The 23,648-nt window shown below is 41.9% G+C and overlaps 1 long non-coding RNA gene across 1 annotated transcript; it reads left to right on the forward strand.

Annotated features, from left to right (window-relative positions):
* The first annotated feature begins 13,008 nt into the window (after positions 1–13,008).
* Positions 13,009–19,038, forward strand: LOC134206422 (uncharacterized). The gene is made up of 6 exons (XR_009978280.1): positions 13,009–13,042; positions 13,791–13,974; positions 14,036–14,180; positions 16,437–16,547; positions 17,456–17,665; positions 18,683–19,038. It is a non-coding gene; the product is annotated as an uncharacterized LOC134206422 (long non-coding RNA).
* Positions 19,039–23,648: the final 4,610 nt, after the last annotated feature.

Genomic DNA, 23,648 nt, shown 5'->3' on the forward strand with positions numbered 1-23,648 from the left:
ATGAGCCTGGAGGTGCTTGCTGGAGTCACTCCTTTAAAGCACCGTTACTGAGAGCTCTCACTAAGAATACTCATCAAATGTGGAACAAGTAACACACTTGTCCTAGATAACTTCGAAAAAATGCTTGAACTGACTTATCGTTCAAGATTCCTTAGAGTTTATCTCAACTACATATCAACAGATCTTTGTCTTTCGTGTTATAATCCATCTCGAGTTCACTTCACCAACGACAGTTCCTCCATTGAATACGATCTATCCATGAAACATGCCATTCAAGGAATACCAGATCATCTTCGAAAAATATCCATTCCCTCACTTTTTTCCGAAAAATATGAACATGTCAATTGCAACAACAGATACTTCACTGATGGTTCTCGCATTAACGGATCCACTGGCTTCGGTGTTTTCAATGAGACTTCAACCACCTTCCGAAAACTTCAGGAACCGTGTTCGGTTTATGTTGCTGAGCTGGCAGCAATTAACTTCGCTTTGGGGATAATTTCCAATCAGCCCGTAGACCATTATTTCATCTTCTCGGATAGTCTTAGTTCTATCGAGGCACTCCGGTCCGGCACTCCACTCCTGTCAAGCACGCGTCTTACTTTCTTACAAACATAAGAGAGCAGATGTGTGTTTTGGTCGAAAGATCATTCAAGATTACCTTTGTTTGGGTCCCATCTCACTGCGCAATCTACGGCAATGAGAAGGCGGACTCGCTAGCAAAGGTGGGCGCACAGGAAGGTGAGGTTTATAATAGACAACTCTCGAACAACGAGTTTTTCCCATTAGTCCGTCAGAGTACTCTTCAGAGTTGGCAAAGGAATTGGACACACAACGAACTTGGACGGTGGCTATTTTCTATAGTTCCTAAGGTTTCTGGGCGAGCGTGGTTCATATGTGAGGACTTAAGTCGAGGCTTCATTCGCACGATGTCGAGACTTATATCCAATCACTATTCACTAAACGCACATCTGTACAGAATAAACCATGTCGATAGCAACTTATGTAGGTGCGGAGCCGATTATGATGACATCGATCACGTAGTTTGGTTCTGCTCGGAAAATAACGCCTCCAGAGAGCGACTATTGGATACCCTTGTGGCCCGAGGTAAACAACCCTTCAGGGAAGTTTGAGGTGTTTTGGGAGATCGTGATTTGATATATATGCAGGCCATCTATGCCTTCCTTTGCTTGGCTGACATCAAAGTTTAATGCCTATATTCTTCTCTTTCTCAGTTTTTTTCTTGTCCGATTCTGTTTCTCTGTACCATGTACCCCGAAGCTCTGGCCATTTATGGTTTTCTTTGTTCTTCTGACATCAAAATCTAATACTTTGTTTTTTTTCTTTCTTCAAAGTTTTTTTTTAAGTCTCTGCCTGTCTGTTCCGTAGAGCTCCGTAGCTCTGGCCATCCGGAAGATGCTCCCAGTCGAACCATTCCTCGAGCACGACGACACACCATATCGTCACTGACGCCAAATAACCGGATGAGCAGCTAACATTCTTTGATTAGGATGATGTCTTGATTTCCGAATCCTAATCCCCTTCCATCCCTGAACATTGTAAACCTAACTTCGAGTCACCACGAGTACGTTGACTTCTTCCCCTCTCTTATTAACTTCTTAATAAAATGATATTGATTATACATATCCCAAAGAACCATGGCTCCGTAAAGTGTTAAACACGTCTGAGCCTACCAAATAAACGAAATTGGAATTTTTTTTTAAAAATTTGTTGTATATAACATGATCCAACTGAAGGCAAGCCATTTTCTGACTCTGATCTGTCCGGTCTTAAATACACCGCTTGAACTTGCGTGATACCATTTCGCTGCCACTGCGATTCTTCTGCGTGCACCGAGTTGCACTTCACGTCAAATTTGAAGAATTAATTAAAATCTGTCGTCTTCCGAGGGCGCGCCCGGGTGCACTGGGAGCACATTTTCTGTTTGATTAAAGACGACGATTTAAAGGTGCTTAATTAAAACGGATTTCCCGCACGTTGCCAACGAACGGAGTTTGGTGCGCTTCTCTTGTGCTGAGGAGGATGTGCAAAAATCTTCTCGAAATTTTACCTCTTTCGTGCTACACTAACCTGCTGGGACGTCATTTGAGGATCTGGTAGCTGCCACCACTGACAAACTTAGCAGGGCCGAGGCCGAGCGGTTTCATTTAGCGCGTGTAATGTTTAATTTGCTAATTATTTTAATTATTTATGTGCAATTTGCACTCATTTGCTGTTTGCGTCGTTTTGAGGCAGTGCGACATCGTGGATGACGGCTAATAGGCGAAAAAAGACGCTGAATTAACGAATTCGAGGACAGGATGCAGTTAAATGTTGGAGAAATATAGTACTCGGATGCAACGATTGGGGATAAGTTTGTTGAGGAGGCGAAGATATTTCTGTAGCAAAATGAAGAAAATATGATTAATTAGTTCGAAGTGGCGTTGAATCGGCAACGATGAAATTTCGCATTGTAATCAGGGTGTTTGTAACCATCTTTTACGTGAGTGCAATACCTAGTCCTGACTGTTTATTTTTTTAAAAACTACTTTTGATTTTTAATTTCGATTTGTGATTCCAATCTGCTATGTAGGCATCCGTGCCAAAACTTGACCTATTTAAACTGTTTTGACCATATTGCAGAAAAATTAAATTAATTACTGAAGGGTATTCAACAATCTCTGCCACCAACGAGTTTAAGCAGTGAATTGAAAAATAGCAACTACAAACATATATACATACACTACACAAACGAAAGGATTCAAAGCAACTCAACTTGAAACTGTCTCCGATTCGAAGTGATCTACCTCTCGTTCATTATCTCATCATAACAAATACGTTAATTTGTATACATTCACTTCTCAACCAATTAGCAATGCTTGAAGTACGTCGCTCGTCAGTCATCTGGAACGGCTGGAATAATTGTGACATCCGCAAAGATCCTACCGAGCCGATACTTATATGTAAATGATCCCATTCCGCAGCCCATATGTGACAGCCCGACTCCGCTCCATCTCTTAAACCGAGCTGCGTTAGCACAGTGCTTGGTTCAGTTTCAAATTAAATTAATATAAATTATCCATTTTTCCTTCAGCGTCATTCATCCACGCGTTGCAGCCAACAAATAGCCCTTCTGCCTCTTCGGATGAGCTGAGGTTTAGTTTCGTGGATGCAAATTTCAAAAAGGGGAGCAACGCAACTGCACATATGTCATAATTTTAATGAGAAAAAATATCTCAATTTCGTACGGCTCGAAAACGGGATCGCCGTTGAATTGGTTAGTTCTCAGTGCGGAGACAATTGGCTTCTCATTTTGACGACATCTGTATCAGGTTTGCGGTTGCATCGTAGCTAACGATCGCGAGTGAAACACATTTATTATATGCAAAATCTGCAACGGAGGAGCAAGAAAAAGTCATTAATTAGTTATTAATTCGGAACCGATGTAGAAGTGTTTGCAAAATGAGGAAATGGGATCACATAGCGAAAAATGCCATCCAATCAGAGGGGTGTCTCCAAGGAAAAAATGTTAAGGCAAATTACGTTAAAATCTAATACATCACGCAAAATCTTATATATTTAATTAGAACAATTTTCGTATTGTTAATGATTGTTGGTGTGTAGAAGGTGTGAGAAAACGAGCAAAATCTTAGTTTGGAGTTTTGATTTCGATTGCGATAAACGCAACAAAGCATTATCGCCTTGGTTTGGTTGATACCCTATTTCTACAGCGCGTTTTCTATAAATTATCAATGCTCATGATATTTTATGAATTATCTTGAACATTGTGTAAAAGAAGTGATTGCTTCTGTACACTTGCGGCAACATGCAAATGAGGTACACAAGCCATGAGTTCCTGTTGAAATGCGTGAATGAAAACATTAATTAAGTACTTTTAGTGCACAGAACCAATCAATCCTTCCGTTGTCTAGTTAGTCTAGCCACCCGTAGTTGAATGAGCAAGCACCGTTTTTGTCGTAAAAACAAGTTTTCTGCGATGAAGCGGAACTGGTTGTTGCTGATTACAAGCAAATGCAACGAGCAGCATGCATACCTGCATTATAATTTTATATGCCTGACGTTCGACGGCAGTTATCAGACATACCTGGTAATTGTAGGATTAATGATTACTGTCACAGATCGATTTCGCTTGCAACTCTTAACAACCTGTGAGAACGTGAATTAATAACATCCCGTAGCAAGAGGCGGGTACTTAATCTACAACGACATTGCTGACACCTAACGGTAGGCATCATTATCATTCTTCAAGCATAAAAAGCCATGTCGAGCGGTCGGTTCAAAAGAATTGCCGAAGATCAATATGGAAGACGCATATGTAATGTCAATAGTTCACTTTACAAGTTGTTTTTCGATAACTTTGAACGGAAGATCGATTGGTTTTTAAAATTATTATATAAACCTAATTTGATTCAAATAGTTAGAACTGTTCTCACTACCATAATCGGAATGATAATAAAAAAATAATAAAATTAAAAAAATCAAAAAGCTCCAAATCCAATCCAAATCCAATCCAAATCCAATCCAAATCCAATCCAAATCCAATCCAAATCCAATCCAAATCCAATCCAAATCCAATCCAAATCCAATCCAAATCCAATCCAAATCCAATCCAAATCCAATCCAAACCAATCCAAACCAATCCAAACCAATCCAAACCAATCCAAACCAATCCAAATCCAATCAAACCAATCCAAACCAATCCAAACCAATCCAAACCAATCCAAATCCAATCCAAACCAATCCAAACCAACCAAACCAATCCAAACCAATCCAAACCAATCCAAACCAATCCAAACCAATCCAAACCAATCCAAATCCAATCCAAACCAACCAAACCAATCCAAACCAATCCAAACCAATCCAAACCAATCCAAACCAATCCAAACCAATCCAAACCAATCCAAACCAAACCAAATCCAAACCAAATCCAACCAAACCAATCCAAACCAATCCAAACCAATCCAAACCAATCCAAACCAATCCAAATCCCATCCAAACCAATCCAAACCAATCCAACCAACCAAACCAATCCAAACCAATCCAAACCAATCCAAACCAACCAAACCAATCCAAACCAATCCAAACCAATCCAAACCAATCCAAATCGAATCCAAACCAATCCAAACCAATCCAAACCAATCCAAACCAACCAAACCAATCCAAACCAATCCAAACCAATCCAAACCAAACCAACCAAACCAATCCAAACCAATCCAAACCAATCCAAACCAATCCAAACCAACCAAACCAATCCAAACCAACCAAACCAATCCAAACCAATCCAAACCAATCCAAACCAACCAAACCAATCCAAACCAATCCCAAACCAATCCAAACCAATCCAAACCAATCCAAACCAATCCAAACCAATCCAAACCAATCCAAACCAATCCAACCAATCCAAACCAACCAAACCAATCCAAACCAATCCAAACCAACCAAACCAATCCAAACCAATCCAAACCAACCAAACCAATCCAACCAACCAAACCAATCCAAACCAATCCAAACCAATCCAAACCAACCAAACCAATCCAAACCAATCCAACCAATCCAAACCAACCAAACCAATCCAAACCAATCCAAACCAATCCAACCAACCAAACCAATCCAAACCAACCAAACCAACCAAACCAATCCAAACCAATCCAAACCAATCCAAACCAACCAAACCAATCCAAACCAATCCAAACCAATCCAAACCAATCCAAATCCAACCAAACCAATCCAAACCAATCCAACCAATCCAAACCAACCAAACCAATCCAAACCAATCCAAACCAATCCAAACCAATCCAAACCAACCAAACCAATCCAAACCAATCCAAACCAATCCAAACCAATCCAAACCAATCCAAACCAATCCAAACCAACCAAACCAATCCAAACCAATCCAAACCAATCCAAACCAATCCAAACCAATCCAAACCAATCCAAACCAATCCAAACCAATCCAAACCAACCAAACCAACCAAACCAATCCAAACCAATCCAAACCAATCCAAACCAATCCAAACCAATCCAAACCAATCCAAACCAACCAAACCAATCCAAACCAATCCAAACCAATCCAAACCAATCCAACCAACCAATCCAAATCAAATCCAATTCCAAATCAAATCCAAATCCAAATCCAAATCAAATCCAAACCAATCCAAACCAATCCAAACCAATCCAAATCCAATCCAAACCAATCCAAACCAACCAAACCAATCCAAACCAATCCAAACCAATCCAAACCAACCAAACCAATCCAAACCAATCCAAACCAATCCAAACCAACCAAACCAATCCAAACCAATCCAAACCAATCCAAACCAACCAAACCAATCCAAACCAATCCAAACCAACCAATCCAAACCAACCGAACCAATCCAAACCAATCCAAACCAATCCAACCAATCCAAACCCAATCCAACCAATCCCAACCAATCCAAACCAACCAAACCAATCCAAACCAATCCAAACCAATCCAAACCAACCAAACCAATCCAAACCAATCCAAACCAACCAAACCAATCCAAACCAATCCAAACCAATCCAAACCAATCCAAACCAACCAAACCAATCCAAATCCAATCCAAACCAACCAAACCAATCCAAATCCAATCCAAACCAATCCAAACCAATCCAAACCAATCCAAACCAATCCAAACCAATCCAAACCAATCCAAACCAATCCAAACCAATCCAAACCAATCCAAACCAATCCAAACCAATCCAAACCAATCCAAACCAATCCAAACCAATCCAAACCAATCCAAACCAATCCAACCAAACCAATCCAAACCAATCCAAACCAATCCAAACCAACCAAACCAATCCAAACCAATCCAAACCAATCCAAACCAATCCAAACCAATCCAAACCAATCCAAACCAATCCAAACCAATCCAAACCAATCCAAACCAACCCAAACCAATCCAAACCAATCCAAACCAATCCAAACCAATCCAAACCAATCCAAACCAATCCAAACCAATCCAAACCAACCAAACCAATCCAAACCAATCCAAACCAATCCAAACCAATCCAAACCAATCCAAACCAATCCAAACCAATCCAAACCAACCAAACCAATCCAAACCAATCCAAACCAACCAAACCAATCCAAATCCAATCCAAACCAACCAAACCAATCCAAACCAATCCAAACCAATCCAAACCAATCCAAACCAATCCAAACCAATCCAAACCAATCCAAACCAATCCAAACCAATCCAAATCCAATCCAAACCAATCCAAACCAATCCAAACCAATCCAACCAATCCAAACCAACCAAACCAATCCAAACCAATCCAAACCAATCCAAACCAATCCAAACCAACCAAACCAATCCAAACCAATCCAAACCAACCAAATCCAATCCAAACCAATCCAAACCAATCCAAACCAATCCAAACCAATCCAAACCAATCCAAACCAATCCAAACCAATCCAAATCCAACCAAACCAACCAAACCAATCCAAACCAATCCAACCAATCCAAACCAATCCAACCAATCCAAATCCAACCAAACCAATCCAAACCAATCCAAACCAATCCAAACCAATCCAAACCAATCCAAATCCAATCCAAACCAATCCAAACCAATCCAAACCAATCCAAACCAATCCAAACCAATCCAAACCAATCCAAACCAATCCAAACCAACCAAACCAATCCAACCAACCAAACCAATCCAAACCAATCCAAACCAATCCAAACCAACCAAACCAATCCAAATCCAATCCAAATCCAATCCAAATCCAATCCAAATCCAATCCAAATCCAATCCAAATCCAATCCAAATCCAATCCAAATCCAATCCAATCCAAATCCAATCCAAATCCAATCCGAATCACAACCACGTGTTTAACTGAGTTTCGTGTTTTAACGGCGGAAAGAGTCAAGCTATTGTAACTAATGGGGCAGCCCTCACTTCGGCACACATGAGACTCCCTCCTCAAAACCTCAGGGTCGGCATACGCGCTTGAATCTATCGCGACCAAGAAAACACCTGAATACCGTTAGCAACTTCACCCACTTTATTCAGCACACAGGTACCTTCACTTCTCCCACTTCCTTAACCGTCTATCTCCTACCTTCTTCACCTTCTCACTACTCTTCTTCTGTTGGCGGGGCCCCTTCTCCGGTCCGCTGACCTCTAGGCCGTTCTTCCTACGCTCGCCTCTGTACTGCTTCCGACTCCACGACGATGTTCAGCCGCCTGTCGTCCTCCACCGAGCTATTCGCGGACGAAATTGACGGCGTCGCGAAGCTCCGAATAAAATGGCGGCGTCCACGGACAATTGGGGGACGTTATGCCGGGGCAAATCCTTATTGGACGTTCGGACCGCTTTCGGGGCCGCTTTCGGATCCGGGTACGTAATGTCGAGACGGCAACTGGTCACGTTATCTGGCTGGTTCAACCGGAACAATCACGGGCAGTTCCGACGTTGAACCCACAAAGAAAAAGAGGGTCCTGGATGATTACTTTAGCTTCACAGTTTCCACTGTCTCACAAGGCTTCACTTTACTTCCTTCTACTGGTTTATTAGAACGGGTTGTTTTTCAGACGTCTGTCGTGCTTGGATATCGCTTTGGAAATGATTCCAAGCAATGGCGTATATCCTTTCAGAACCCTCGACCAAGCAAACTTCCCCTCCAAGCCTTTTGCTTATCATGGCGCCTTCTACGCCACCCACAATGGCCGTCCAGTTTTCCGTGATCCTGCCACTGGTGGTGAATAGCGGAACTATGTGTGGTGTGGCTGCATCCTTTCCGGTGGGTGATGGGTGGTTGTGATGCTTAGCGCATATTCAACTTTCTTCTTGGTATTGTATAACATATATTTATTACACGGAATAAAAACGCGAAAATCTCACACATCTCGAAACGACAGACACACCACTGGTTACACTCTCCCCCCGCTCGGGTTAAAAAAAAATCAGAGAAGCTGATTTTTTTTTATTTTAATACACTCAAACAACAACTTTGTGACGCGTACCTCTGAACCTGACTTTTCACCAACACAACTTAACTTACTAACACACTCTTTTTTTAACACAAACCAAATCAGGAACATCTCAAACTCGCTCAGAAATAACGAATCACGGCTGTAAGCTAGGGAAAGAGTAGCACTTTAAAAATATGTTTACTACGGGTCGGGGTCATAAGGTATCATCGTTGGTAATCCAACTCCACGCTATTTCAGATTCATTAATTTCTACTGACCATCAACATCTTTCGATTCCGGTCTCCAGCGATCCCATTCAACTATTTTTATCTCGGACCAACATTGAAGCGAAACTAACTAAAATATCTACAAGTCAAACTACATTTAACAAATAAAAACCCAGATTAATCCACCTAGCAGTGATAGTGCCTTTCTCGTTTCTTGTGAGTGAGTAATTTCTTCGCACTTTTGGTATGAAAAAAAGTATTTTGGCCACAACTTCTGAGCCCACAGTCCGATCCGGCCAATTTTTAATAGGAAACAATGGGACATGATTCTGCGTCGAATGTTGCGAGTAAATCAGCCGAGAGTAAGTGCCTAAATAGAGAAAAAGAATTTTTCTTGTAAAAACTGGCCATAACTCCGAAGCCCATAGTATAGTCCGACTGGGCCGGTTTTCGATACGAAACAATGGGACAAGATTCCGCGTCAAATGCAACTTGTTGCGAGCAAATCGGTTGAGGATAAATGCCTAAGAAATGAAATGGTTAAGGATAAGTGCCTGAAAAATCAGTGAGATTATTTTGCGCACACACATACACACACAGACATCACTTTAATTCGTCGAGCTGAGTCGATCGGTATATAACACTATGAGTCTACGGGCCTCCTATAAAAAGTTCGTTTTTGGAGAAAACATATAGCCTTTAAGTATACTTTGTATACAAGAAAGGCAAAAAGAATTTTGGTCATAACTTCTAAGTCCATAGTCCGATCGGGTCAATTTTCAATAGGAAACAATGGGACAGATTTCTGCGTCGAATGCAACTTGTTGCAAGCAAATCAGTTGAGAATAAATTCCCAAAAAGTGAGCTAGACTTTTTAGACTAGACTTTTTATAACTTCTAAGTCCATAGTCCGATCGGGTAAATTTTCAATAAGAAACAATGGGAAAGGATTCTGCGTCTAATGCAACTTGTTGCGAGCAAATTGAGAATAAGTGCCCAGAAAGTGAGCTAGACTTTTTAATGTGCTTTTACACGATTTTTTTTTGGCCATAACTTCTAAGCCCATAGTCCGATCGGGTCAATTTTCAATAGGAAACAATGGGACAGGATTCTGCATCGAATGCAACTTGTTGCGAGCAAATCGGTTGAGAATAAGTGCCCAAAAAGTGAGATAGACTTTTTAATGTGCTTTTTTATGAAAAAAAGTATTTTGGCCATAACTTCTAAGCCCATAGTCCGATCGGGTCAGTTTTCAATAGGAAATAATGGGACAGGATTTTGCGTCGATTGCAACTTGTTGCGAGCAAATCGGTTGAAAATAAGTGCCCAAAAAGTGAGCTAGACTTTTGATGTGCTTTTTTATGAAAAAATGTATTTTGGTCATAACTTCTAAGCCCATAGTCCGATCGGGTCAGTTTTCAATAGGAAACAATGGAACAGTATTCTGCGTCGAATGCAACTTGTTGCAAGTAAATCGGTGGAAAATAAGTGCCCAAAAAGTGAGCTAGACTTTTTAATGTGCTTTTTTATGAAAAAAAGTATTTTGGCCATAACTTCTAAGCCCATAGTCCGATCCAGACAGTTTTCAATAGGAAACAATGGTACAGTATTCTGCGTCGAATGCAACTTGCTGCGAGCAAATCGGTTGAGAATAAGTTCCCAAAAAGTGAGCTAGACTTTTTAATGTGCATTTTTATGGAAAAAAAAGTATTTTGGCCATAACTTCTAAGCCCATATTCCGATCGGGTCAATTTTCAATAGGAAACAATGGGGCAGGATTCTGCGTCGAATGCAACTTATTGCGAGCAAATCGGTTGAGAATAAGTGCCCAAAAAGTGAGCTAGACTTTTTGCGCACACACATACACACACACAGACATCACTCCAATTCGTCGAGCTGAGTCGATCGGTATATAACACTATGGGTCTCCGGGCCTCCTTTTTGGAGCGAACATATAGCCTTTACGTATACTTTGTATACGAGAAAGGCAAAAGGTAGTTTGGCCATAACTTCCGATCCCATAGTCCGACATGGCCATTTTCCAATAGGAAACAATGAGACAAGATCCTGCGTCGAATGCAATTTGTTGCGAGCAAATCGGTTGAGGATAAGTGCCTGAAAAATGAGTGACATTTTTTACGCGAGTTTTACGTATAAATTTGTATTTTGGCCATAACTTCCGATCCCATAGTCCGACCTGGCCATTTTCCAATAGGAAACAATGGGAAAGGATTCTGCGTCGAATGCAATTTGTTGCGAGCAAATCGGTTGAGGATAAGTGCCTGAAAAATGAGTGACATTTTTTGCGTCGTTTTGTGCGCACACACACACACACACACACACACACACACACACACACACACACACACACACACACACACACACACACACACACACACACACACACACATAACACTATGGGTCTCCGAGTCTCCTATAAAAAGTTTGTTTTTGGAGCGATCATATAGCCTTTACCGTATACTTAGTATACGAGAAAGGCAAAATGTGGTATTTTGGCCATAACTTCCGAGCCCATAGTCCGACCAGGTCGATTTTCAATAGGAAACAATGGGACAGGATCACTGCGTCGAATGCAATTTGTTGCGAGCAAATCGGTTGAGGATAAGTGCCTGAAAAATGAGTGACATTTTTTACGCGATTTTTACGTATAATTTTGTATTTTGGCCATAACTTCCGATCCCATAGTCCGGCCAGATCGGGTTTCAGTAGGGAACAATGGGACAGGATCCTGCGTTGAATGCAATTTGTTGCGAGCAAATCGGTTTAGGATAAGTGCCTGAAAAATGAGTGACATTTTTTACGCGATTTTTACGTATAAATTTGTATTTTGGCCATAACTTCCGATCCCATTGTCCATCCTGGCCAATTTCCAATAGGAAACAATGAAACAGGATCCTGCGTCGAATGCAATTTGTTGCGAGCAAATCGGTTAAGGATAAGTGCCTGAAAAATGAGTGACATTTTTTACGCGATTTTTACGTATAAATTTGTATTTTGGCCATAACTTCCGATCCCATAGTCCGACCTGGCCAATTTCCAATAGGAAACAATGGAACAGGATCCTGCGTCGAATGCAACTTGTTGCGAGCAAATCGGTTGAGGATAAGTGCCTGAAAAATGAGTGACATTTTTTACGCGATTTTTACGTATAAATTTGTATTTTGGCCATAACTTCCGATCCCATAGTCCGACCTGGCCATTTTCCAATAGGAAACAATGAGACAGGATCCTGCGTCGAATGCAATTTGTTGCGAGCAAATCGGTTGAGGATAAGTGCCTGAAAAATGAGTGACATTTTTTGCGTCGTTTTGTGCGCACACACACACACACATACACACACACACACACACACACACACACACACACACACACACAGACATCACCTCAATTCGTCGAACTGAGTCGATTGGTATATAACACTATGGGTCTCCGGGCCTTCTATAAAAAGTTTGTTTTTGGAGCGATCATATAGCCTTTACCGTATACTGAGTATACGAGAAAGGCAAAAAGAAAAATATTTTATTATAAACCATGCAAATTGTGTTTTACAACATGCAACAAATTAAAATTAAAAAACAATAATAAATTAACGAATTCCGGAATAAAATATTTACAAAATGTACAAAGTTACTCATGAGCACGGTGTGATATAAAATCTTCACCCTTTACAATATTCAGCTATGTCGGAGTTAGCCGTTATCAGTATGAATCAACTGTGGCTATTTTACGATAACGTTATCGGCTTATCAGTGTGTACGTGCGAAAGCCTGTGAAGAACCAAACAATTACCTATTGTATGGTGACTATAGAGGAACGTGGCTGTCCAACGGAAGGTAAGTTTTTGCTAAATTTTAGGATAAAGTGCGCGCTTGGGGAGATTTAATATCTTTTTGATGACATTGTGTCTATTAATTGGGCCCAGTGATCATTTAAACGAATTTTTGCTCCCTAAGATCTCTTTATTCATCGAATGAAGTAAAAACTTATCCTAATAAAATGGTATGCTATAATGGGTAAGTACCAGTGTACTGTGCATTTATGATGAAGTGATTTTATTGTAGAGTGCTATTGAAACTATGTTTAAGGGTATCGTATTACGAATGATGAGCTATGGGTTTAATTCTGAGTGATATGTTAAATTCTCCTAACTATGGTCATTCACATTTCTCCACACGCTCACATACCCGTGTTATGCACTGCTTTCATCAAGTGATGCTGTATTGCAGTTTCAGAAATTCGTTGATGAAATTGCATACAAATCAAGTGATTGCAGTAGGGCACAAACGAGACAATTTTGAATAAATTAAACAAACAAACATTTATTTACAACACATTTTAAAATGACAAAACAATACGAATTGATTACAATTTAAAAATTTCGATTTTTGGTTGAATGCATTCATGAATTTAATACCTATTTGATCGCAACTGATTCCATCCTCGATTCAGGATTACGCAGTACGATTCAGAACACCCATCCAAATGAATGAATTGACGGATTGGATATCTTCCTCGTAACTGACCTCCTATCACTCAAGAATCAGGCTAATTGTTGATACCATGGATTTTTAGGTTTTCAAGTCCGCTGCAGAGAAGACTCCCAGCGACCGACCGTTCAGATCTGCGACCTCATAGGAACTGGTTCCTCTCTTTGCGACGATGACACACGGACTGTACTGTGGACCCAACTTCGCATTGAAGTCCTTCCCGGCGACTGATTGAGCAAAGCTCCGTTTGAACACGCGCTGTCCGACAGTGAAAGAAGGTGAGTACCGTTTGTGGCGTAGGTCATATTGCCGTTTCGTGTTATCATATGCCTTTTTTAGGTTTTGCCTCACCAACTCTAAATTCTTCCTACTGATGTTCTTCATCCGATTAGCTCGATCCTCTTCGGAGAGCTCACTCTCTTCCTCTAGCCGGTAATCTGACCCGCGAGTAATCATCTCATTTCCGAAGATCACACGATGAGGGGTGAGTTTTGTTGACCCATGCACGGTATTATTTAATACGAACTCAATTTCTGAGACTTTAGTGTCCCAGAGCCTCTGATCTTGACGGACGTACGTACGTATCATCGCGTTTATGGTTCTGTTTAACCGTTCTGCCGGATTCGCTTGACTCCGATGTCGCGCGTTAGCCCAGTGCTGGATATCATATTTTTTCAGCAACTCCTGGAATTCTTTGGACATGAAAGTCGTCGCATTGTCCGTGATGACGTACTGTGGGACTGATAACTTGCGGAACCAGCGTTCTTCCAGAATTGTGCACAGATTACCGGATGCAATTTTCTTCACCGGAGCAAGCAGGCAGTACTTAGAAAAAATGTCTAAGACAACTAATAAGTGGGCATTGCCCTGCTTGCTTCGGGGGAGAGATTGTATATAGTCCATGCATACAATCTGGAAAGGACGGGTCGCAATTCGTTGATTGCCCATTTCAGGTGCAGTTGATATTGTCGAATGTTTGCTCATTTTCCAGTTTTCGCAGTTCGCCACATATTTTTTTACATCGGCGCTCATTCTGGGCCAATAGAACCTTCTCTTAATTTTCTCGATGCACTTCTCAAATCCGATGTGCATCATTCCATCATGCTCCTCTCGCATTATCTTAGTTCGTTCGGATTCGGGGACACACTCTTTCCAATCGAACCTATAGTCCAGCATATCGGATTGAGAAGCTACGAACTTGTACAGCTTCTCATTTTGGATGCAAAAGTCGATATACTTTTCTGGATCCTCATCAACCGCTTCGAACAGATCTCTATACCATCGGTCCGACTCGTCTACATCCAACACTTCGATAGACCGGGACAGAGCATCAGGAACAATGTTCTCCTTCCCTTTTCGATGCTTAATGTCCATGTCGTACTGTTGGAGAGTGATGCTCCATCGGCTTAAACGAGATGACGATCTCCACTTGGCTCGCATGATGAATGAGAGTGCCGAGGAATCTGTCACAAGGGTGAAGTGGGTGCCTTCAATGTAGCATCTAAACTTCTCAATGCACCGAAGAGCAGCTAACCCTTCCTTCTCCGCTGCATGGTAGTTGAGCTCGGCACCTTTCAACTTCTCTGAGTGATAAGCAATGACCCTCTCAACACCATTTTGGTTCTGTGTCAGTACCCCAGCCAAAGCATTATCGCTCGCGTCCGTTTGCACGCAAAACGGTATGTTGAAGTCGGGATTTGCCATTACGGGGGCGGAAATTAGCCTTTCTTTGATAGCTTTAAACGCTCCTTCTGCTGCCTCGTTCCACCGCACTCTTTTGGGTTTGTTTTTCAACAAATCCGTTAGAGGTGCGGTAAGTTCGCTGAATGTACTGATAAACCGTCGGTAATAGTTTACCATACCGAGGAATCTTCTAGAGACCTTATGGACTTGGGGACCTCAAATCCCAAGATCGCTTGGACTCGATCTGGGTTAGGCCGCAATCCTTGCTCCGAAAGGATATATCCTAAATAAGGCAATTGGTGGCAGCAGAATTTCGATTTTTCTAAATTGATATATAAATTCGCCTCTTTCAGCCGTCTCGCTAAATCCCTCAACTTCCGAATATGCTCTTCGAACGTGTGACTCGCCACCACTATATCATCTAAATAGACGAATATAGCTGGTTCGAGCTCACCGTGCCCTAACACTTTATCCATCAGCTTACTCAGTGTCGCTGGGCTATTCACCAGTCCAAAAGGCAACCTTTTGAACTGAAAAAGTCCCTTTCCAGGCACTGAAAAAGCTGTGAACTTTCTGGACTGTCGATTTAAAGGCACTTGAAGGAAGGCCTGCGACAAATCAATGGTGGTTAAAAACTTGAATGGACCTAACTGACTTAAAATCCTGTTCTGGTGGGGGAGAGGATATGCGTCTCTCTTTGTCCGTTCATTGAGTTTCCTCGCATCGAGACAAAGTCGCACTTCTTCGCTCTCTCGTTTCTTAACGGGAACAACTGGCAAAGCCCAGTCAGATTCCGATGGTTCAACAACTCCGTCCCTAACCAGTGCATCTAAAGCTCGATGGATCCCTTTTTGGATTTCAGGACTCCAAGGATATGGGTTCTTACGAACTGGGTCCGCGTTCAAAAACTCGTTCTTCAGTTCAATTTTGTGCTCGATAAGGCTCGTCTTTCCAAGGTGGCCTGGACTGGCTACTAAGAATAATCTTTTCACTTCCTCCAGTTGCCGTTTTTGGTTTTCATTGAGGTCATATTCATTGATATCTATTTTTGTTTCAGCCTCATCGATTGCATCAACGGATTGCGAGAACGATGGACGAATGCCAAAGGCTCGCCAAAAGTCATACCCTAGAATGCAACGACGATTTAAGCCAGGAGCAACCATAACAGGTATTATTTTCGTTAGACCGTTGAATGTAATCGGAATGTCAGTTGTTCCTAACACTTCTAACTTTTCTCCTCCGGCTGTCTTCAAGCTCATTGTGGTGGGTTTCAATTTCAAATTTAAAGAACTCAGTAGTTTCTTACTACCTGTCCCTAACACTGCTCCACTATCTAACAATCCTAAGAGAAAAATCCCTAGCATTTCTACTCTCACGAAAGGTCTGGGATCATCGCTGAGAGTTACCAACATTGTTGCCACTTCGACATTATCAGACGGATCTGCACTCACACGAGTATACCTGAGTTGTTCGAGAGTCTCTACAACTGCTGGCTCTGTGAGAGGTCTTGTGGAGTAGTTTGGAAGACTGTCTTGTCTCGTTAGGCAGTCTTCTGACCGTTTTTTGACTCGCAATACGGACGGTGTTTCGTTGAGAAACCTGGAAAGCCGCAACGCTCGCAGAAAACTTTCCGTTCCTGTGTACACTCAGTGAAAGTATGCCCTGCATCATGACAATTAAAGCAAACATTTCTCTTTAAAGGGATGTATGCGTTAACTATCCTTTGAAGAGCATTTGTTCCACTAGTGCATGGAACAGGACTTTTCTGGCGCTGTCGATTCTCCGGTATTGGTTTATGGAAACTTTTACCATTTTGAAATTTTTGCTCCTGCTGTGGTCGCTGTTTCCATTGGCGTGTCTGGGATTGCTGGTTATCCGACCTGAACGACTGGTGCACATTAGTGACACCTCTGTTCTGGTCATTTTTCTGGTACCTATCTTGCCTATCTCTGTACGAATGCAGCTGTCTAACCTCATCTATATGAAAAGTTTCTTTTCGATTAAACCTACTGTCTCTTCTCTGGTACATGTGCCAATTAATTGAATCGAACCGCTTACCGAAATCCCTCATTTTAGGTATCGAATCAATATTCGCCGCCAGCATTGCTATGCGACAGTCCTCTCGGGTGTTTCGGAAAAGAACATCAAATTTCCGTTTTTCATCCCACGGAGTGGACATGCTACGGAAGATCCGGACCATGTCCAAGTAAAAGTCCTGGAACTTCTCCCTGGCACCTTGCTTCCGGTTTCCAGCTTGCCGTTCATAGACATAATCGATGTCGACAGGTAAAAACTCTCTCTTCAGCTCTCTAACCAACTCATTCCACGATCCTAACTCACCACAGACTTCCATAAACCAGGATCTCGCCTTCTGTGTAAACAGATGGTGAGCTCCTTGAAACAGTTCCTCATCGGAAAAACCTTCTGATCTCGCATTGAACTCTACCTCTTTCAAGAACTCATTTAACTTTCGTCCGTTGTCCATTCCGTCATATGGCACGGACCATTTATGAATCGGAAATCGGTTCCCGATTCTTTGATTTCTCATTCTTCTACTTTCTTCCTATCTTCTGAACTCTTCAGTGTGTCTAACGATTCGTTCCTCTTCTTCAACCAATCTAGAAAATTCACTGGTTTCTCAGTACTCTGCTCTACTTCTTTATGCGACATGGCCTGTTCCTCTATTCGAGTGCTATTGCTCGTCTTAGTGTGAGAATCTATTGGTTGGCTAACAACTTGATTAGCTTCTAACACATTCATACGCTGTACTAGCAAACCTACCACCGCAGTTAGTTTAGCAATTTCTGCCGCTAATCTATCCTTCTCATTATCTCCGGTACTGTTCGGTTCTCCACCTACAGCACCTAGCACGTTTTCCTCGCTTCCTTCCGCTCCTCTCTCGTTTTCTTCCCTAACCGGCGTATTAACAGCTGTTTCGGTTTCGCATTGGTTTCGGATTTCATTCAAGCTTTCATTAATTATCGCTAATTCTGCCTCTCTCACTTCTAGGAGGTGAGAGGTGGCTGAGAAGTAAACATTTAGAAGCTTCACACATTCTCCCGCTATCACTGCCAAACTATTCAACTCATCTTCTTCCTTCGCGTAGGCTCTGAGCCGTTGCATGCGGAAAATGAGATGAATTAACCTAGTTTTGTACAGCTGCTCTGGTGCTCTCTTTGTACCTCGCTTAGTCAAATGATTCTTTATGCCATTCATCTTATCGTCGCATACTTCAAGCTCTGCTATGACCGATTCGCTTACGAATGGCCATTCACCATCCGGTTTTCCTTTCTCTTCTTTCAGATTAACTCTCAGGGTTCTTTCGGACGCACTTCGCGACGACTCTACCGGCAAACCGCGGATCTTTAGCTCATGTTCCAGCTCATCCACCGTTAGATGACTAGGATTCATCGCATGGTATTTGGACAACAATCGAGGCATCTCCATCTCGGACATTCTACCAAAAATCGGATTGAAAAATTTAAAAAGAAACTAGAAAACTGGTCTAGCTGTACTTATAATAAGCAAATTTGAAAATCCTAATTGAAAAACACTTTCGTTGCTTGAAAGCTGAAAACAGTAATTGAAAAAAAACCTAAAATTTGTTCACGCTCCCTATGAAGCAATTAATTTTTTTTTAAATCCTAGTTTTAGCTCGCTTATGATTTATAAACGTTTCGTAAATGTTCGGTGGTTTACTTCGCAGACTCAAAATCACACTACACCAAGCCTTTCCGGAATTCACCGCGAAAATACTCCAACTTCCAAACTCGTATTCTTTGAGTTTGCTTTTCTCAATGATTGGTAGCTAAACTGACCATTCACTCACATCCACGACCCCTCTTAATGAACAAAGTTATATTGAAATTCAATCTTCAGTCGGTTACCTGTTTTGTGTGCTTTTGGAAAAATTGGTCAATGAAGTCTGGATGTTTTCCCAGAGACTTCTGCAGATACGCTATTGGTATTCAAGTGTACCCGGACACTGAGAATCTACACAAATTTCAGTTGGGCGCTAAGTGTAACTAATGGGGCAGCCCTCACTTCGGCACACATGAGACTCCCTCCTCAAAACCTCAGGGTCGGCATACGCGCTTGAATCTCTCGCGACCAAGAAAACACCTGAATACCGTTAGCAACTTCACCCACTTTATTCAGCACACAGGTACCTTCACTTCTCCCACTTCCTTAACCGTCTATCTCCTACCTTCTTCACCTTCTCACTACTCTTCTTCTGTTGGCGGGGCCCCTTCTCCGGTCCGCTGACCTCTAGGCCGTTCTTCCTACGCTCGCCTCTGTACTGCTTCCGACTCCACGACGATGTTCAGCCGCCTGTCGTCCTCCACCGAGCTATTCGCGGACGAAATTGACGGCGTTGCGAAGCTCCAAATAAAATGGCGGCGTCCACGGACAATTGGGGGACGTTATGCCGGGGCAAATCCTTATTGGACGTTCGGACCGCTTTCGGGGCCGCTTTCGGATCCGGGTACGTAATGTCGAGACGGCAACTGGTCACGTTATCTGGCTGGTTCAACCGGAACAATCACGGGCAGTTCCGACGTTGAACCCACAAAGAAAAGAGGGGTCCTGGATGATTACTTTAGCTTCACAGTTTCCACTGTCTCACAAGGCTTCACTTTACTTCCTTCTACTGGTTTATTAGAACGGGTTGTTTTTTCAGACGTCTGTCGTGCTTGGATATCGCTTTGGAAATGATTCCAAGCAATGGCGTATATCTTTTCAGAACCCTCGACCAAGCAAACTTCCCCTCCAAGCCTTTTGCTTATCATGGCGCCTTCTACGCCACCCCCAATGGCCGTCCAGTTTTCCGTGATCCTGCCACTGGTGGTGAATAGCGGAACTATGTGTGGTGTGGCTGCATCCTTTCCGGTGGGTGATGGGTGGTTGTGATGCTTAGCGCATATTCAACTTTCTTCTTGGTATTGTATAACATATATTTATTACACGGAATAAAAACGCGAAAATCTCACACATCTCGAAATGACAGACACACCACTGGTTACACTATGCAACATCAATGATGGAACGGTCGGAAACCTCTTTCCTTTGTCAAATTTTTCTTGCCTTTTACACCTGAAGGGCGCACGCTATAGGTTTTTGCCTTTCTCGTACAACTAAGTTGAACCGAAAGGCTATCATTTCACTCCAAATTCAAACTTTTGATAGAAGTCCCGGAGACCCATAGTGTTATATATCATCGTACTATAAAGATGCTCGTGTTGCACGCATTTAGGCGTAAGTATGCTCTTCGTTCAGTTTCATTGTACTATGAAATTGTTCGATAGTCAAAATTCGAGCATAGGAAATTCGAGAAACTTTTGGCAGCGCTACCTGTCGTCTACTAGTGTAAATTTTCTATCATAACATTAGACGGTGTAACTGTTTTGCCTTTCTTGTACATCATCGAGGTGTAAGCGTAAAGGCTACATTTATTACCTTCTTGCGCGAGAAAGGCGTCATCACCGCTAGGTAGATTAATCTGGGTTTTTTTAATCCGCATTGAGTGCGCTTTTGAGTAAAACACGTTGCTAGTTTTGGAGTTTTTGAAGTAGTTTCGTATAATTAATTGTTTCGCGTTAACCAAAGCGACTTCCTATTCATTACATTCATTACATTCTTTTCGAATGTCGATCACAAAGACACAGAAGATTGTCAGTCATTTGAAGTACTGAGTGTCATGATTATTTTCCTCTTCTTATTCTGTATTGGATGTTGGTTATTATTGGTTTTAATTTAATGTGTTGTCGTTATTGGTTCTTATTCAAAAATAAACTGCAAAACATGTATAGTAAGAATGGTTTTTTAATCCAAAGAAGACTTTTCAATAGACCTGTGAAGGGATTTATCAAATTCACTTGACATTTCAGAGGGGCGTTTACTCAAACAAAAAATTATTTTGCCTTAATTATATGACCTGCTCAAACGTCATAATTTCTGCACGGAATTTTCCTTGCGTGAGCTGTTTTGTGTGCTTTTGGAAAAATTGGTCAATGAAGTCTGGATGTTTTCCCAGAGACTTCTGCAGATACGCTATTGGTATTCAAGTGTACCCGGACACTGAGAATCTACACAAATTTCAGTTGGGCGCTAAGTGTAACTAATGGGGCAGCCCTCACTTCGGCACACATGAGACTCCCTCCTCAAAACCTCAGGGTCGGCATACGCGCTTGAATCTCTCGCGACCAAGAAAACACCTGAATACCGTTAGCAACTTCACCCACTTTATTCAGCACACAGGTACCTTCACTTCTCCCACTTCCTTAACCGTCTATCTCCTACCTTCTTCACCTTCTCACTACTCTTCTTCTGTTGGCGGGGCCCCTTCTCCGGTCCGCTGACCTCTAGGCCGTTCTTCCTACGCTCGCCTCTGTACTGCTTCCGACTCCACGACGATGTTCAGCCGCCTGTCGTCCTCCACCGAGCTATTCGCGGACGAAATTGACGGCGTCGCGAAGCTCCGAATAAAATGGCGGCGTCCACGGACAATTGGGGGACGTTATGCCGGGGCAAATCCTTATTGGACGTTCGGACCGCTTTCGGGGCCGCTTTCGGATCCGGGTACGTAATGTCGAGACGGCAACTGGTCACGTTATCTGGCTGGTTCAACCGGAACAATCACGGGCAGTTCCGACGTTGAACCCACAAAGAAAAGAGGGGTCCTGGATGATTTCTTTAGCTTCACAGCTTCCACTGTCTCACAAGGCTTCACTTTACTTCCTTCTACTGGTTTATTAGAACTGGTTGTTTTTTCAGACGTCTGTCGTGCTTGGATATCGCTTTGGAAATGATTCCAAGCAATGGCGTATATCCTTTCAGAACCCTCGACCAAGCAAACTTCCCCTCCAAGCCTTTTGCTTATCATGGCGCCTTCTACGCCACCCCCCAATGGCCGTCCAGTTTTCCGTGATCCTGCCACTGGTGGTGAATAGCGGAACTATGTGTGGTGTGGCTGCATCCTTTCCGGTGGGTGATGGGTGGTTGTGATGCTTAGCGCATATTCAACTTTCTTCTTGGTATTGTATAACATATATTTATTACACGGAATAAAAACGCGAAAATCTCACACATCTCGAAATGACAGACACACCACTGGTTACACTATGCAACATCAATGATGGAACGGTCGGAAACCTCTTTCCTTTGTCAAATTTTTTCTTGCCTTTTTACACCTGAAGGGCGCACGCTATAGGTTTTTGCCTTTCTCGTACAACTAAGTTGAACCGAAAGGCTATCATTTCACTCCAAATTCAAACTTTTGATAGAAGTCCCGGAGACCCATAGTGTTATATATCATCGTACTATAAAGATGCTCGTGTTGCACGCATTTAGGCGTAAGTATGCTCTTCGTTCAGTTTCATTGTACTATGAAATTGTTCGATAGTCAAAATTCGAGCATAGGAAATTCGAGAAACTTTTGGCAGCGCTACCTGTCGTCTACTAGTGTAAATTTTCTATCATAACATTAGATGGTGTAACTGTTTTGCCTTTCTTGTACATCATCGAGGTGTAAGCGTAAAGGCTACATTTATTACCTTCTTGCGCGAGAAAGGCGTCATCACCGCTAGGTAGATTAATCTGGGTTTTTTTAATCCGCATTGAGTGCGCTTTTGAGTAAAACACGTTGCTAGTTTTGGAGTTTTGAAGTAGTTTCGTATAATTCATTGTTTCGCGTTAACCAAAGCGACTTCCTATTCATTACATTCATTACATTCTTTTCGAATGTCGATCACAAAGACACAGAAGATTGTCAGTCATTTGAAGTACTGAGTGTCATGATTATTTTCCTCTTCTTATTCTGTATTGGATGTTGGTTATTATTGGTTTTAATTTAATGTGTTGTCGTTATTGGTTTCTATTCAAAATAAACTGCAAAACACGTGCAGTAAGAATGGTTTTTAATCCAAAGAAGACTTTTCAATAGACCTGTGAAGGGATTTATCAAATTCACTTGACATTTCAGAGGGGCGTTTACTCAAACAAAAAAATTATTTTGCCTTAATTATATGACCTGCTCAAACGTAATAATTTCTGCACGGAATTTTCCTTGCGTGAGCTGTGCATTACATTTTTTTATTCTTATCTTTATTAAGGAGACCCTTCGACCGTTTTTCCATTCGACTCTCCATCCTTCGACCTTCGACGAATGGATAGCACGTCGAAGGGACAAAATGTCGAAAGGGACTGAAATTCGATTAAGAACAAGTTGATAACAAGTTTGATGTATTCCAAAGGAATTTGTGAAATGCAT

This window comes from Armigeres subalbatus, chromosome 1 (assembly GCF_024139115.2).
Source record: "Armigeres subalbatus isolate Guangzhou_Male chromosome 1, GZ_Asu_2, whole genome shotgun sequence".
Classification (NCBI taxonomy): Eukaryota; Metazoa; Arthropoda; class Insecta; order Diptera; family Culicidae; genus Armigeres; species Armigeres subalbatus.